We start from the raw sequence: 11,121 nt of genomic DNA on the forward strand, positions 1-11,121 counted from the left end.
AAGGCACAACCTTCTGTACCCTCTTTTTACTTTCTGTTATTTAGAATAAATAAAGCAAAAATAGTATTATCTATTTGTTTTCTGAACTATCCATCCAATAAAAAATATCCCGAAAATAAAAGTGCTCCAAATCCCTACAAATTTAGTATGATTTTTTATGGAATATTTGACGATTTTAGGCACTGATAACACAACAGGGGGGCAAGCACCTGGCCACGAGGTGGAGTGCGCGCCCACTCCCCCTGGGCGCCCCCCCTGTTTTGTGGGCCCACGGTGGCCCCCCTCCACTTATTCCTGCACCCATACACTCCATCTGCCTCCCAAAAAAATCCCCATCCAGCTCAAGCACGAGTTCTAGCTCATTTTGCTGCGATTTTTGATCTCCTTGCTCAAAGCTCCATTCACAAAACTGCTTTGGGAGATTGTTGCTTGGTATGTGACTCCTCCATTGGTCCAATTAGTTTTTGTTCTAGTGCTTTATTCATTGCATATTTTTGCTGCATAGGTGACCCTGTTCTTGAGCGTGCATGTCAAATTTATGAGGTCCCAAGTAATTCTAATGCATGATATAGGCTCTAGGCACTTGTAGGAGTAGTTGCTATCAATCTTGTTTTGTTTGATTCACTTTTATTTTGAAGTTACTAATTTTTTTAGAAATTTTCAGAAAATGATGAGGAGATTATTGAGGGGATCTGCTAGTCAAAGCTCTAAGGATAAACATGCTAAGGAGAAAGAAAAGGCCAAGTATAATCTTCCTCGCGTAGCGGAAGTACAATTGTGTGAATGGCCTTGTGATAATTTCTTGAGAGCAGCCGGGATTTATGAAGACTTTTATTCATTGGCTGAAAATGCTGGCCTCACCGACTTCCTCCACGACCGGATCGAACAGTAACTCTTACTTACCAATACTTTCGTGCAAAACTTTTATTATTATCCTAAGAATTCACCTCCTTCAGTATCTTTTCATTTATATGATGAGACTAAGGAAATGTCATTACGTAGTTTTCGCGCAGTTTGTAGAATACCCTTTGAGGGCAACTTAGGTGAACCAAATCATAAGGATGTGGATGGTTTTGTTAACACTATTACTGTAGGGGATTCGAAGAAGGGTTCCGATGCGAGAATGACTAGCATACACTTTCCTGTTTTACGCTACTTTGCCATATTTGCTAGTCGATGCTGAATTGGTCGTGGAAATAGTGGAAACTTCAGTGTTCTTGATATTATTATTCTGCTCCGTGCCTTACTCAGTGATAACACTTTTAGTATGGGTTCCGTTATTGCTAAACGGAGCTTAAACCGTACAAAGGGCCCCATCTTTGGAGGTATCTATGTTGCACATGTTGCTAAACATTTTGAGATACCTATTAGGCATGATGAGAAGGAGGAGACACTAGTGCCTCTTTCCTTTTTAGATTACAGGAGCATGGTAGCGCATGAGTTTATTGTTGACAATGATGATAAGATGCTTCTGTATAACCTGAGATTTAATAAGAAACACAATGAGATTATTACCCTGCCTGCGCCTTCTTTGTTTGATTTAACTGCAGGCCATTACCTCGTTTTGTCGAAGGCCATGTACACGCACCGAGGACAGACATCAGCTCCAGAGCCTGAGTCAGAACCACCACTGGACCCTTATCGTTCATCCTGTTATCAGTGGGATCCGGAGGAGATCGTCAGCCAGTGGTATCCAGATGACACTCCTCAGTACACTGGGGAGAGTAGCCGCCATCCTTGGCATTAGACCAAATTAGGCCAAAAGCCTAAGCTTGGGAGAGTACGTATTTCTCACCGACTTTACATTCATGTTCACACACTATTCTAGTTGTCGGTGCTCATACTCTTTCATTGTATTATCCATGCAAGTTTAAAATTTCTTTTTCTAGCTTTCTTGTGTGTTTGATAAACCTTAAGAAAACCAAAAAAATTAGTTAGTTTAATTTCCATGCTTGTAGTAGTAATTAAAAAGAAAACCCAAAAGGATTTATCGTTCTTCTTTTGCTTGTTGGGAGCTTTCCCATGTAAATAGTTTTATTTCTTTTCTTTCCTTTGGGGTCGAGAGGAGAAGACCATAATGAAAATGTTTAGTGTCTCTCATATGCATGATTATTGATTTAACCTAGAGCCCATAGTACTTTGTCTTCTCTCTTGAATTGAATGCTTGCAGATTCCAGCTTAGTCCAATGCACGTGCACTATTATTATTATATACACCGTTCGGCCGTGCAAGTGAAAGGCAATAATGACGATATATAATGGACTGATCGAGATAAGAGAAGCTGGTATGAACTCGACCTCTCTTGTTTTTTTAAATATGATGAGTTCATCGTTCCTGATTTAGCTTATTATGAATAAACGTGTTTTCAATGACAATTAGAGATCATATTTACTTATGCCATCCTTAATTAGCTGGGAGCTTATAATGGTTTACCTTGCGTGCCAACATGCTATTAAAATGGTTGTGATGTGGTATGATAGGATGGTATCCTCCTTTGAATGATTCGAGTGACTTGACTTGGCACATGTTCACGCATGTAGTTGAAACAAATCAACATAGCCTTCATGATATTTATGTTCATGGTGGATTATATCCTACTCATGCTTGCACCTGGTGTAGATTAATTTTAATGCATGTTCATGACTATTGTCGCTCTCTCGGTTGGTCGCTTCCCAGTCTTTTGCTAGCCTTCACCTGTACTAAGGGGGAATACTGCTTGGCATCCAAACTCCATAAACCCCAAAGTTATTCCATATGAGTCCACCATACCTTCCTATATGCGGTATCTACCTGTCGTTCCAAGTAAATTTGTATGTGCCAAACTCCAAAACTTCAAATGAAATTCTGTTTTGTATGCTCGAGCAACTCATGTTTCAACTAGGGCTGTTTGTATCTTCCATGCTAGGTGGGTTATTCTCAAGGGGAGTGAACTCCGCTCCTCATTCATGAGAAAATGGCCGGTAACCGGGATGGCCAGTCCCATGATCAAAAAGATCAAAGCAAATCAAAATAATTAAAACAAAACTCCCCCATGACTGTTGTTAGTATGGACGGTACCCCGTTGTTTCGGATGGCCGTGGAGTGTGATTGTTGGTGGTGGGGAGTATAAACTTTACCATTCTGTTTGGGAACCGCCTATAATGTATGTAGCATGGAAGATATCGAGATCTCATAGTTGTTGCGTTGACAGTGAAAGTATACCGCTCAAAATGTTATTCATCTCTATTTTAAAATCAAGCTCTAGCACCTCTACAAATCCCTGCTTCCCTCTACGAAGGGCCTATCTATTTACTTTTATGTTGAGTCATCACCCTCTTATTAAAAAGCACCCGCTGGAGAGCACACTGTCATTTGCATGCATTACTATTAGTTTATATTGGGTATGACTTGATTGGATCTCTTTTACCATGAATTACAATGTTTAGTTAGTCCTTGATCTGTAAAGGTGCTCTGCATTTATGTTTTGTGGTCTCAAAAAGGGCTAGCGAGATACTATCTTATTATATCATATTATGATTGTTTTGAGAAAGTGTTGTCATCCGAGATTTATTATTATTGCTCGCTAGTTGATTATGCCATTGATATGAGTAAACATGAGACCTAAGTGTTATTGTGAATATGGTTAGTTTATAATCTTTGCTGAAAATTTGAATGCTGGCTTTATATATTTACAACAACAAGAGCAAACAGAGTTTGTAAAAGCTTCTCTTTATCACTTTCAGTTTTATCAACTGAATTGCTTGAGGACAAGCAAAGGTTTAAGCTTGGGGGAGTTGATACGTCTCCAACGTATCTACTTTTCCAAACCCTTTTGCCCTTGTTTTGGACTCTAACTTGCATGATTTGAATGAAACTAACCCGGACTGACGTTGTTTTCAGCAGAACTGCCATGATGTTGTTTATTGTGCAGAAAACAAAGGTTCTCGGAATAACCTAAAAATCTAGGAGATAACTTTTGGAAAATATAAAAAATACTGGCGAAAGAATCAAGGCCAGGGGGGCACACCCTATCCACGAGGGTGGGGGGCGCGCCCCTCCCCCTGGACGCGCCCCCTTATCTCGTGGGCCCCATGGTGCTCCATCGACCTCAACTCCAACTCTATATATTCCGTTGCACAGAGAAAAAAATTAGAGAGAAAGTTTCATCGCATTTTACGATACGGAGCCGCCTCCAAGCCCTAATCTCTCTCGGGAGAGCTGCTCTGGAGTCTGTTCGGGGCTCCGGAGAGGCAGATTCGTCGCCGTCGTCATCATCACCCATCCTCCATCACCAATTTCATGATGCTCACCGCTGTGCGTGAGTAATTCCATCATAGGCTTGTTGGACGGTGATGGGTTGGATGAGATTTACCATGTAATAAAGTTAGTTTTGTTAGGGTTTGATCCCTAGTATCCACTATGTTCTGAGATTGATGTTGCTATGACTTTGCTATGCTTAATGCTTGTCACTAGGGCCCGAGTGCCATGATTTCAGATCTGAACCTATTATGTTTTCATGAATATATGTGAGTTCTTGATCCTATCTTGCAAGTCTATAGTCACCTATTATGTGTTATGATCCGACAACCCCGAAGTGACAATAATCGGGATACTTCTCGGTGATGACCGTAGTTTGAGGAGTTCATGTATTCACTAAGTGCTAATGCTTTGGTCCGGTTCTCTATTAAAAGGAGGCCTTAATATCCCTTAGTTTCCATTAGGACCCTGCTGCCACGGGAGGGTAGGACGAAAGATGTCATGCAAGTTCTTTTCCATAAGCACGTATGACTATATTCGGAATACATGCCTACATTATATCGATGAACTGGAGCTTGTTTTGTGTCACCCTATGTTATAACTATTACATGAGGAATCACATCCGACATAATTATCCATCACTGATCCAATGCCTACTAGCTTTTCATATATTGTGCTTCACTTATTTACTTTTCCGTTGCTACTGTTACAACTACTAAAAACTGCTATCCTTACTTTTATCACTGTTACCATTACTATCGTACTACTTTGCTACTAAATACTTTGCTGCAGATACTAAGTTATCCAGGTGTGGTTGAATTGACAACTCAACTGCTAATACTTGAGAATATTATTTGGCACCTCTTGTGTCAAATCAATAAATTTGGGTTGAATACTCTACCCTCGAAAACTGTTGCGATCCCCTATACTTGTGGGTTATCATTGACCCGCTGCTCTCACGACCTAGCTCGATGAACATGAAGGAAATGAAAGTGGCAGTTTACCCAAGTTCGGGCCACCTTGCGGTGTAAAACCCTACTTCTGCTTTGTTGGGGATTAGCCTCGCGGGGGGCTGAGGATGAACTAGTACAAGGGGAAGAACAACCTCAGGAGGCTTGTTATTGTGATGAGCTCTTGGGGTTTTGTCTCTCAAGGACTCGATGATTCTATCCCTTCTACGGTGGTGGCTAGGCTATATTTAAAGGAGCCTTGGTCCTCTTCCCCCAAAACATAGGTGGGAAGGGATCCCACAATGGCCAATTTTGAAAGGGGACAAGTAGTACACTTGGTCCTGACGAATGGTGGTCTTTGCCTGCAAAGCTTCTAATCATGATGTCGTGGTGGGCTCGACGAAGACATCCATCCTGCTGTTCTGGCAGTCCTGGTCTTGTTGCATGCAAACGACAACCTTTGGCTGATTCCTTGGGACTCCACACCTGCGCTTGCCTCCTTTGCACCAAAGAGGAAACCTGCCGCTCTATGCCCGCTGGCGCACGCCTGGCCTTGGTCGTCCTGGCTGATGTCATTTCAGCCTCATGAGGTGAGGGCTTGCATAGAAATCCCCGCTCCTCCGAAGGCTGCCTGAGGAGGCCGCTCCTTTGTGAGGTCTTGATGTCGCCCACCTTGTGAGGCTTGGCCCCTCGTGAGGGTCTTGTCTTGTCGGGGTTGAATATGGGCCATACCAGGTCGTCGATGGAGCCATGCTGTGGGCTGCAGACAGGCAAGTCTGGGTACCCTGGTTCCCAGAACGCCGACAGAAGCCCTGGGTATTAAATAGATCAGAGGGTATTAAATAGCATAATGGATCTGAAGATATAATCTTCCACCAAATAAACCATATAGAAATCAACTACAAGATGTAATCAACACTACTAGTCACCCACAAGCACCAATCTATAGTTTTGATACAAAGATTGAACACAAGAGATGGACTAGGGTTTGAGAGGAATTGGTGTTGTGAATATGTTGATGGAGATAGCCCTCCCCAAGATGGGAGAGTTATTGGTGATGATGATGACGATGATTTCCCCCTTCGGGAGGGAAGTTCCCCCGGCGGAATAGCTCCACCGGAGGGCAAAAGTGCTCCTGCCCAAGTTCCACCTCGAGGCGGCGGCGCTTCGTCCCGAATGTCCTCCCCTTATTTTTTATAGGTCAAAATGACTTATATGCCAGAAGATGGGCACCGGAGGTGGGCCGAGGAGGGCAGCACCCACCAAGGCGCGCCTAGGCATCCCGGCGCGCCCAGGTGGGTTGTGCCCACCTGGTGGCCCTCCTCTGGTACTTATTTGCTCCAATATTTATTAAATATTCCATAAAAAATCCTCGGGGAGTTTCAGCTCATTTGGAGTTGTGCAGAATAGGTAGCTTGACATAGTTTTTTCAGGTCCAGATTTCTAGCTGCCAGAATTCTCCCCCTTGGTGCATACCTTGCATATTATGAGAGAAAAGGCATTAGAATTACTCCAAAAAGCATTATTATACAATAAAACAACATAAATAATAGTAGGAAAACATGATGCAAAATGGACGTATCAACTCCCCCAAGCATAGACCTCGCTTGTCCTCAAGCGAAAACCGAAATCGAAAAACATGTCCACATGCTTAGAGAGAGAGGTGTCGATAAAAACAAAAACACGGACATAGCAGCATCATGTGACTTGTTATAACAGCAACAAATTTTAATATAAAACTTTTATTATAGAACTTTTATCATAGACTTCTCATGAACAAGTGAAAATTCATCACAACATTGAAGTATAAAGAATTAACTCTATTGTAAACCAACAAACTATGTTCTCAGTCAACTTTGCAACTACAATTCATCGTCTTTTCAGTAAGGGTCACGTATCAGTGCTTTTAGGCAAGTCCACATACTCAACCAGCATTTAGTCTTCTATGACTGCTAACACTCACCGCGTACACATGAGCAAAACGTTTCAACCGGACACAAAGAAAGATAGGGGATTATAGTTTCGCCTCGCAACACACTCACCTCAAGGGTGATGTCAACAATAATAATTTATGCCACCCATATTCAACTGGACATATGTGCCTAGATCTTTCCTCACCACATCATGCTTTCTAAAGGCGAAAAATAAAAGGAAAAGAGAGAAAAACTTTGACTCTTGCATGAAAGTAAAAGATAGGCCCTTCGCAGAGGGAAGCAGAGGTTGCCATGCGCTTTTTGTTTGTATGCTCAACCCCTTAGTGCAAGAGAACGTCACGTTATATTGCCCCTTGTGATGGCAACCTTTATTATGCAGTCTGTCGCTTTTATTCTTCACCATCACAAGTTCGTACAAGACTCAATTTTCCCTTACAGTAAATGATCTCACATTTTTATAAGCAATTTTTATTGCCCTTTTTGCACCGATGACAACTTACTTGAAGGATCTTACTCAATCCATAGGTAGGTATGGTGGACTCTCAAACAAGTTAGGGTTTAAGGGTTTTGGATGCACAAGTAGTATCTCTACTTAGTGCGGAGTTTTTGGCTAGTGAAGATAGGGGCAAGCACCACATCTTGAAGGATCTATGACAATATGACTTCTATGTGAATAAGAACAAACATAAATAATTAGGTTGTCTTCCTTGTCCAACGTCAACAATTTATGTATATAATATTTGATGGGTGCTCACAATCACAAAAGATTTCCATGATAGTGTATTTATATGTGAATCTTCTCTTCCCTTATTAATTCTTTCATGTGTTGCATCATTGACCAATGCTATGTTTGTCAATCTACAATACAATTTTCTACTTATACTTTTCCTTGTGTAATGTCATCACTTACCATAATATTAGCATATGATATTTTCTTTTATTTCCTTTCTTTTTATTGCAGCAAGAAAGTAAAGAAGGCAAAAACTCAAACTAGACTTTATTATATCTTGCACACGATTACAAGGATTCATCACTAAGCAAACTCATAAAAGAAAGGATCGAACTAAACTTTTATTCATCTAATAGCAAAAGATAGCCATTGATCGAACTAACAAAGTAAAGGCAAAAGACAGTAGAGATGATACGATACTGGGGCACCTCCCCCAATCTTGGCGAAAGCCAACGGGAGTGCCCATACCCAATACTTAGCTTTCTTTTGGTGGTGATGAAGAAGACGGTGGTGATGACGTAGATGGTTTCTTGTCCTCGCGTCTCCACGGCAGAGGCTCACCATCATAAGAGGAGGAGTAAGTCTCCCGGATCCTGCAACTAGCAGCCAAACTCATACCTTTAAACCTTGCCTCATATTCAAAGACTTGGCTCTGAAGGTCATGGATCTGGCTATGGAGGAAGTTTATTTGCTCGTTGAGGAAGAAGATGCTGTCCTTTATGGGCTTGCCATCCACCTTGAGATCACGGGTATAGTCCGCGATCATGAGGTGATTGGCATTGAGTCCATGCTCCACCATCCCCTTGCACTTGAAGATGTCCTGCTCCATGGCTCCAAGCCTGGCCTCCACAGATCCAGTCCACCTGGGTCCTTGCACATCGCGGATGTGCAGCACCCCATCGTGTATCTAGATAGCTTGAGGGTGCTGCATCACCTCCCGCAGATATGGGTTGATGACATTGTTGAAGAACTTGTCCTTGGAGGAGCTTGAAGAGGCCATGGTGGATTGGATCAGACAGAAAACAACAAGAAAAGAAAATAGGAGATTTCTCCGTGCTACGGAGGTTAACAAGTTTGGGAGGTATATATAGATTTTTTTATCTTAGGGAACAAGCAGAACGGAAGAAAAACAGATATTGGAAAGTACCCAAGGTGGGCACAACCCACCTGGGCGCGCCAGGCATGGCTGACGCGCCCTGGTGTATCATGCCCACCAGGGTCACTTTCCTGGAAGTTTCTTATTTTCAAATTTTTCTTAATATTCCAAAACTGACAAAAAATATTTTTGCGGATTTTTTGGAGTCCGTTTACTTACCGTATCACGTACCTCCTTATTTTCACGATTTTGGAGTATTCTGGAAGGACTCTTTTATGTGATCTTCTGGTGTCAAAGTTTGGATAACATTGCTTTCTGCATTAATGGGCGTACCTGAGATATAGTGGTTTATTCGTTGCCCATTGACAACGTTTGTGTTAGTCCCTTCGGCAATATTTATTTTGATAGCTCCGGATCGATAGACCTCCTCGATGACATAGGGTCCTTCCCATTTGGGGAGGAGTTTTACTGCAAAGAATCTAAAATGAGAGTTGTACAAAAGAACATATTCTCCGACTTTGAACTCACGCTTTTGGATTCTTTTATCATGCCATATTTTAACTTTTTCTTTGAATAACTTAGTATTTTCATAAGCCTGAGTTCTCCATTCATCTAATGAGCTAATATCAAATTACCTCTTTTCCCAGCAAGTTTGAAATCATAATTGAGTTCTTTTATTGCCCAAAATTCTTTCTGTTCTAACTCAAGAGGTAAATGACAAGCTTTTCGATAAACCATTTTATATGGAGACATACCCATAGGATTTTTGCAAGTTGTTTTGTAAGCCCAAAGTGCATCATCTAATTTCTTATACTAATTCTTCCGGGACCTATTGACATTCTTTTGTAAGATTAGTTTGATTTCTCTATTGCCAAGTTCAATTTGACCACTAGACTGAGGATGAAAAGGTGATGCAATTCTATGGTTAACATCATACTTAGCAAGCATTTTACGGAAAGCACCATGAATAAAGTGTGAACTACCATTTGTCATTAAATATCTAGGGACTCCAAACCTTAGGAAAATAACTTCCTTAAGCATTTTAATAGAGGTGTTGTGATCAGCAATACTGGTTGGAATAGCTTCTACCCACTTAGTAACATGATCAACAACAGCCAAAATATGTGTATACCCATTAGAGGAAGAAAAAGGTCCCATGAAGTCAAATCCCCAAACCTCAAATGGTTCAACAGCAAGTGAATAATTCATAGGCATTTCTTGACGCTTACCGATATTACCTATTCTTTGGCATTCATAATATGATGAGATGAACTTACGGGCATGCTTGAAGAGAGTAGGCCAGTAAAAACCAGATTGCAATACCTTGTGAGCGGTTCTGTCTCTCGTGTGATGTCCTCCATAAGCTTTGGAGTGTCATTTCCGTAGTATTTGTTCCTGTTCATGCTCAGGTACACAACGTCTAATAATACTATCTACTCCTTCTTTATAAAGATGTGGGTCATACCAAAAGTAATGTCTTAAATCATAGAAGAATTTTTCTCTTTTGTTGTTATGTGAAGCTAGGCGGTATGTATTTAGCAACAATATAATTAGCACAGTTAGCATACCAAGGTGTACTATGAGAAACATTTATTGCAACTAGTTGTTCATCAGGGAAGCTATCATTAATTGGTTGTGGGTCATCAAGAATATTTTCAAGTCTACACAAGTTATCAGCCACTGGATTCTCTACTCCTTTCCTATCAATGATATGCAAATCAAATTCTTGTAGCAGAAGAACCCACCTAATGAGTCTAGGTTTAGCATATTTTTGTTTTCCATAAGATATTTTATAGCAGCATGATCAGTGTGAACAATTACTTTAGAATGAACAATGTAAGATCTGAATTTATCACAAGCAAACACCACTGCAAATAATTCTTTTTCCGTAGTAGCATAGTTTCGTTGAGCACTGTGTAGAGTTTTACTAGCATAATGAATAACATTTAGTTTCTTATCAACTCTTTGTCCTAGAACAGCACCAACAGCATAATCACTAGCATCACACATCATCTCAAAAGGCAAATTCCAATAAGGTGGTTGAACAACATGTGCAGTGATTAAGGCTTTCTTTAGTGTTTCAAAGGCTTCCATGCAATCATCATCAAACACAAAGGGAATATCCTTTTGTAAAAGATTAGTAAGAGGCCTAGAAATTTTAGAAAAGTCTTTGAT

This window comes from Triticum aestivum, chromosome 4B (assembly GCF_018294505.1).
Source record: "Triticum aestivum cultivar Chinese Spring chromosome 4B, IWGSC CS RefSeq v2.1, whole genome shotgun sequence".
NCBI lineage: Eukaryota > Viridiplantae > Streptophyta > Magnoliopsida > Poales > Poaceae > Triticum > Triticum aestivum.